The following is a 7,552-nucleotide window of genomic DNA, read 5'->3' as shown; positions in this document are numbered from 1 at the left end:
AGTGCAAGTTTAGCGAGGCTCAGCCCCGGGCAAAGATTTAATACATTAATAACACATATGGTGACATATTTTCTAAAATGACTTGGAGGCCATGAACCTTTCTTCGCGTATGTCCCTTGCTTATGATCGCTTCGACCGTAACCATGGAGCATCTTCAGCATTTAACGCGATGGTTGTGTCAATGTTCCGTACAGCTGGTCTACCTTTACCCCTACTCCATCCAACTTGACCCATTTGCACCGAAACAAAGGGATCTTAAAAGAAGGTCCATAGTCAAGTTCCCATATCTCCTCTATGTAACCATAATATGTGTCCTTTCCCCATTGTTGTTTGTTGCATCAATGCGGACACCACTGTTTTGGTTGGTGCTCTTTTTTATCTTGGGCGATCGTGTAGAAGGTATTTCCATTTATCTCGTACCCTTGGAAAGTCAATACAGTCGAAGATGGTGACCCGGCCAACAAGTACAACTGATCTCCAACATCGTTGTTATTCATGAGATGTGTTCGCAGCCAACCGCCGAAAGTCTGCATATGTTTGTGTGTAATCCAGTCTTCTGACTGCCCCGGGTGTTGGGAGCGTACAATATTCTTGTGTTCAGTGATATACGGGGCCACCAAGGTGGAACTTTGTAGAACTGTGTAGTGTGCTTGAGTAAAAGAAATCCCGTCCTTACATATCATTGATTTCTTTCCTAGCGTTCCTTTTCCACTTAGTCTCCCCTCATGCCGCGATTCAGGAACACCAATCGACTTAAGGTCAGGAATAAAGTCAACACAGAACTCAATGACCTCCTCTATTCCATAGCCCTTGGAGATGCTTCCTTCTGGCCTAGCACGGTTATGAACATATTTCTTTAAGACTCCCATGAACCTCTCGAAGGGGAACATATTGTGTAGAAATACAGGACCGAGGATGGCAATCTCTTCGACAAGGTGAACCAGGAGATGCGTCATAATATTGAAGAAAGATGGCGGGAACACCAACTCAAAACTAACAAGACATTGCACCACATCCATCTGTAACCTTGGCAGACTAGCTGGATTGATTACCTTCTGAGATATTGCATTGAGGAATGCACATAGCTTCACAATGGGTATTCGAACATTTTCCGGCAGAAGCCCCCTCAATGCAACCGGAAGCAACTGCGTCATAATAATGTGGCAGTCATGCGACTTCAGGTTTTGGAATTTTTTCTCTGCCATATTTATAATCCCCTTTATATTTGATGAGAAGCCAGACGGCACCTTGATACTGTACAGGACTTCAAAAAAGATTTCCTTCTCTGCTTTGGTAAGAGCGTAGCTGGCAGGACTTAAGTGACGCCCTTTATCCGTCTTGTTTTGTTGTTGCTTGTTTTCTGGGTCTTTCATACGTTGCTGGTCCTCCCGTGCTTCTGTTGTATCTTTTGTCTTCCCATACACGCCCAGGAAGCCTAGAAGGTTCACGCAAAGATTCTTCATCATGTGCATCACGTCGATTGAAGAGCGGACCTCTAGGTCTTTCCAATAGGGTAGCTCCCAAAATATAGATTTCTTCTTCCACATGGGTGCGTGTCCGGTAGCGACGTCATTCGGAACAGATTGACTGCTAGGACCCTTTCCAAAGATTAGTTTTATGTCCTTGACCATATCAAGTAAAGCATCACCAGTACGGAGGTCAGGCTTCTCCCGGTGATCTGCCTCACCTCCGAAATGCTTGCCTTTCTTTCTCACGGCATGCCTCTTTGGAAGAAATCGACGATGCCCCAGGTACACAACCTTCTTACATTTATCCAAATATGCACCTTCGGTCTCATCTAAACAGTGCGTGCATGCATTGTATCCCTTGTTTGTCTGTCCTGAAAGGTTACTAAGAGCAGACCAATCATTGATGGTCACGAAAAGCAGCGCTCGTAGGTCAAATGGCTCCTGTTTGTGCTCATCCCACGCATGTACACCTGGTTTGGCCCACAACTGTAAGAGTTCTTCAAATAATGGCCTTAGGTACACATCAATGTCGTTGCCGGGTTGCTTTGGGCCTTGGATGAGCACTGTCATCATAATGAACTTCCGCTTTATGCACAACCAAGGAGGAAGGTTATAGATACATAGAGTTACAGGCCAGGTGCTATGACTGCTGCTCTGCTCCCCAAAAGGATTCATGCCATCTGTACTTAGACCAAACCTTAAGTTCCTCGCGTCAGCTGCAAAGTCCGGGAACTCTCTATCGATTTTTCTCCAGTGCGACCCATCAGCGGGGTGTCTCAACATCTCATCTTTCTTACTGTCTTCTTTGTGCCATCGCAACAACCTGGCATGCTCTTTGTTTCTGAACAGACGTTTCAACCGTGGTATTATAGGAGCATACCACATAACCTTGGCAGGAACCCTCTTCCTGGGGGGCTCGCCATCAACATCACCAGGGTCATCTCGCCTGATCTTATACCGCAGTGCAGTGCATAACCGGGCATTTTTCCAAATTTTCGTACTCCTCACCGCGGTAGAGGATGCAGTCATTAATGCATGCATGTATCTTCTGCACCTCTAATCCTAGAGGGCAGAGAACCTTCTTTGCTTCGTACGTACTATCAGGCAATTCGTTATCCTTTGGAAGCTTCTTCTTCATTATTTTCAGTAACTTCTCAAATGCCTTGTCACATATACCAGCCTCTGCCTTCCATTGCAGCAACTCCAGTGTGGTACCAAGCTTTGTGTTGCCATCTTCGCAAGTTGGGTACAACTTTTTTTTGTGATCCTCTAACATGCCCTTTAACTTCAGCTTCTCGTTTGCACTTTCTGCTTCTCTGTGTGCATCAGGGATGGCCCGACGAAGATCATCATCAGCGGGCTCATCTGATGCCTCTTCATCTTCAGCTTCCCCTGCCTCTTCATCTTCATCATGCCCCGTTGCAGTATCACCGTATTTAGGGTACATATCAGCATCCTCTTCTTCTTCTTCTTCTTCTTCTTCATTGTGTTCCATCATAACCCCTCTTTCTTCATGCTTGGTCCAACAATTATAGCTGGGCATGAAACCTTTCCAAAGCAGGCGGGAGTGAAGGACTTGCCATTTAGAGTATTGCTTTAAGTTCCGACAATCAACACATGGACAACGCATAAAACCATCCGACTGTGGGTTTTCCTCAGCCACACGGAGAAAATCTTTTAGGCCTGCAGTGAACTCGGGTAGGCGTCGGTCAACGTACATCCATTGCCGCCGGTTCATCTACATCATATAATTATGTTTATCAAAAAACCATTACAAAACATCAGAAATAAAACAACACAACTTGTGCATGGGAAAGGGTAAAGTTGCTTACCTTGATCGAGGAGGAAAGAAAGAGGAGAAAGCTTAAGTGTCGCTCCGGCACCTCATATCATTTTTGTTTTGTGTGAAATCAAGCGGCATCATTCTCTCAGGCATTTCATCAAGCACCTCTTATGCATAGGAAAGAAAAACAAACAAGCACACAACCCTCACACCTTCCACCAAGAAAAATGATATGAGGAGAGGGCTGGCTAGGGTGAGCTGAATATATAGGCTGGGGGGCTTTAGCACCGGATCGTGTCACGAACCGGTGCTAAAGGTTTGTCGCCAGGCACGTGGTAGGCTCGAAACCCGACAAACCTTTAGCACCAGTTCGTGACACGAACCGGTGCTAAAGGTCCATTACAAACCGGTGCTAAAGCTCTGCTGGTCCCCTGCGACGTCTTGGCCGCACGAACCGGTGCTAATGCTCCCTTTAGTCTGGGTTCGTAGCGCAACCGATACTAATGCTCTTTGGAGCTAAAAATATTAGCCCTGTTTTCTACTAGTGGCTGTCGACGGAGACCTTCGCAGCGCCTCCCGACCAACGCCATAGCGAGCATGGTGGTCGCTAATGGAGACAACACGCTCGTGGAGAGCCTTGATGTTACCAGCAAGGCGATGTCGAGGAAAAAGCGTCGCAACCAGGCGTTTGGACCATACGAGAAAGCGGTTGCGGGGACGTGACATAATGCGGAATATGTAGAGGTCGACGCAGTCTTCGGCGTCGTAGGTGAGCTCGCGCACCTGCCGCATCCACTCCCGAATGAAGTAGTCCACAACGCCGTCTTCCGCTTCAGTCTGCATGCGCAGTAGAGCGTGCATGGTGGCGAGTTCGTCCTTGAGGTCCTCAATCTCGCCGCCGATGGCCCGGAGCTTTTGAAACTCTTTGCCCACCAGCTGACCTACATTGCTCAGGATGGTCTGTGCTGTGCTATCCATTGAGCCTCTGAAAAAGTGGAATATAATGGTGGGTGAAGAGATCTGTCACAATTCTTTTCAAAATAAAGGATGAGGCCTCCCGCCTCTACATTGAAAAAATACATACATTAATTATGTGATATTTACTGATTATGATCAAGTGTTCTTACACTCTTCGACCACCATAGCTGATAGTTTCCTACCTACGCTAGCTAAAATATGCGCACCTTGCTGCTCAGCTAGATTGATCTTGCTTAACTGGACGATGATCATGAATTCATGATCACAGGATGATCTCGGCATGGTCACAAATGATAACTCCCAACGACACCACCTTTGGCCAGTAGAACATGGGCGCATGGAATAATGCCCAAAACCATCGAAAGCTCTTTATTTTGGCACATAGTTCTAATATGGGTGTAAAGAGAAAAGACCAATACACAACTTTGGAGTGGTATATTCTTCAGAACACTAGTAGAAAACAGGGCTTTCGTCCAGCACCCCTGGAAGCGTTAGTCCCGGTTTAAATAGGAACCGGGACTAATGGGTGACATTAGTCCCGGTTCAAACAGCGCAGGCTTTAGTCCCGGTTCGTTTGTAACCTTTAGTCCCGGTTGGTAATACCAACCGGGACTAAAGGGGTGGCGGCAGTCTGCCTCCGGGGCAAAAGCCTTTAGTCCCGATTGATATGTACCCTTTTGTCCCGGTTGATAATACGAACCGGGACTAAAGGCTTTCTACGTTTTTTGGCTCCCCACGCACCTTCACCCCCCCCCCCCCCCCCCGATCACCTTTTTTAGCTTTGTAAAATACAAAAGAAAATGATAGAAAATTCAAAAAAAAAATCTTTTGAGATTCGTGTATTTTACGCAACCTACTATTAGGGGAAATTAACAAATTTGAATTTCGACTTTTTATGCAAAAAAAGGTTTAGAAAAAGGTAAAACGGCTTTTCTGGTTGCATACAACGTCGAAAAAACGTGTAATATATCAAAATAATCGTGGGAAAAAGTTACATCCGAATTTTTAGATTCTCAAAATTCTAAATGGAAATATGAAAGCAGGAAGATTTTAGTTTTTGCCAGAAATTCAGGATTTTATATTTTTTAAATTTTAAATTAATAATTTCATCCTACATAAAGATTACTATTACTTAACCATAAAGGTTAGCCATTTTTTAGATTTTCAAATTTTCAGGTTTTAGGGTTGGCAAAAAAAATTGAAAAATTAAAAAAATTAAAAATAATACAAATTAAAAAAGTTAATGTTTATTTTATTTGTTCAAGATTATTATTACATTATTACTTTTGTTTATTAAAAGAATTATTTGGAATTCAAACAATAAAGAAGTGTGACATCGACCTACATGTTAATAGGATTGATATGATACTAGTATCAATAACATGCGCGCGAAGCACTTGGATGCGGGACGGGAAGGAACTCGGAAGTTAAGCATGCTAGTGTTGGAGTAGTGGGAGGATGGGTGACCGAGCGAGAAGTTTGACCACGAGTAAGTAATTTGACTAGAGATTAAGTGTAGTTAGAGCCTAAACTAGAAATTCTGAAATACTAGAAATTCTGAAAAAATAGAAAAAAAGAGGGAGTGAAAAATAATTAGAAAAAAATGGATTAAAAAAAATTGACGAAATAGCCTTTAGTCCCGGTTGGTGTTACATACCAGGACTAAAGGTCTCGCCACGTGGGACCTTTAGTCCCGGTTTGTATTACAACCGGGACTAAAGAGGAGGGCGTTTAGTCCCGGATGACTAGTCCCGGTTGAAGGCCCTTATCAACCGGGACTAAAGCCCTCTTTTCTACTAGTGGAAGAATGACTATCTCGCAATAAGTTTCTGAGCTTATAGTGCAAAACACCGACATTGAAGCAACTGAACCCACTTTTTTTAAGAACTTGGCTTCTTGTCTAGTCAATCTTGTTCGAGTGACTTAGTGTAATGCCACCAAAGAGAAATGTCACATTAAATCACCAGTTTTGATGAATATCTAGCGTGTTCACGTTCTGCGGGGCGTAGAACAGGGGAGGGGGACATATGAAATCACGCAAGAAACCGTCGAAACCCTTTATTTTGGCATGGTATCCTAATATGGGTATATTGATGGGTTCGTTGCATGGAAAACAAAAAATTTCTACCGTGAACATGAACAAAAACCAAGATCCAATCTAGGAAGAAGCAAGATCTAATCTACCAAGATCGAAGAAACGAGATGTATGTGAGACTAACCCTCGAAGATTCCAAAGCCTACGAGATTAGATCTCGTTGTTGATGCAGTCGATCGTCCTGTGCTGCAATCCGGCAGCACTTCCGTACTCGGTCGTGCGTACGGTGTCGATGAGGCCCGTCCTCTCCCCGTTACAGCGGGCAGCGGAGGTGTGGTAGATCCCCTCGGAATCCCAGCAGCACGACGGCGTGGTGGTGGAGGTGGAGGAGAAATTCCTGCAGGGCTTCGCCAAGCCTGCGCAGGAAGAAGGAGGAGGGAGAGAGGGGCGGCTAGGGCTTGGGGGGGATGATGTGCTGCGCCCCAGCCCTCCCCTCCCTCTTATATAGGCGTGGGGGGCTGCCTTGGCCCCTCCTCCAAGCCCTAGGGTCGGCCAAAACAAGGGGGGCAACTTCCCCCCCAAGTTAAGTCCCTATTTTCAAGGGATTTGATCTTATCCACTTGATCCAACCACATGGGCCTTGGGGGGCTGGTGTGCCTGGCCCATGTGGGCCTATGCGACCCCCTCCGGTCCATGTTGGTCGTCCGGGATAGGTGGGCCCCACTATGGTATCCTCTGGAACCTTCTAGAACCTCCGGTACAATACCGAAAAATCCTGAACTTTTCCGGTAACCCTGAAAATGACTTCCCATATATGAATCTTATTCTCCAGACCATTCCGGACCTCCTCGTGTTGTCTTGGATCCCATCCGAGACTCCGAACAAACTTCGGTCTCCATCTCATATTCCGAATCTACTTATGCGACATCGAACCTTAAGCGCGTCACCCTACGGTTCGTGAACTATGCGGACATGGTCGAGACTCCTCTCCGACCAATAACCAATAGTGGGATCTGGAGATCCATAATGGCTCCCACACATTCAACGATAACTTAGTGATCGATTTGAACCATTTACATACGATACCGATTCCCTTTGTCACGCGATACTTTACTTGTCCGAGGTTCGATCATCGGTATCTCCATACCTAGTTCAACCTCGTTTCTGACAAGTACTCTTTACTCGTTCTGTGGTATGTCATCTCTTGTGACCTAGTCACATGCTTGCAAGCTAATTAGATGTCATTCCACCGAGAGGGCCCAGAGTATATCTATCCGTCATCGGGAT

The 7,552-nt window shown here is 45.4% G+C and overlaps 1 pseudogene; it reads right to left on the bottom strand.

The window, feature by feature from the left end:
- Positions 1-375: 375 nt before the first annotated feature.
- LOC139831203 (uncharacterized) lies at positions 376-4,230 on the bottom strand (annotated as a pseudogene).
- Between the last annotated feature and the right edge of the window lie 3,322 nt (positions 4,231-7,552).

The sequence above is a fragment of the Lolium perenne genome, chromosome 1 (assembly GCF_019359855.2).
Source record: "Lolium perenne isolate Kyuss_39 chromosome 1, Kyuss_2.0, whole genome shotgun sequence".
Lineage (NCBI taxonomy): Eukaryota > Viridiplantae > Streptophyta > Magnoliopsida > Poales > Poaceae > Lolium > Lolium perenne.
The sequence above is the reverse complement of the archived record's forward strand: the minus strand, read 5'-3'. Positions and strand labels throughout refer to the sequence as shown.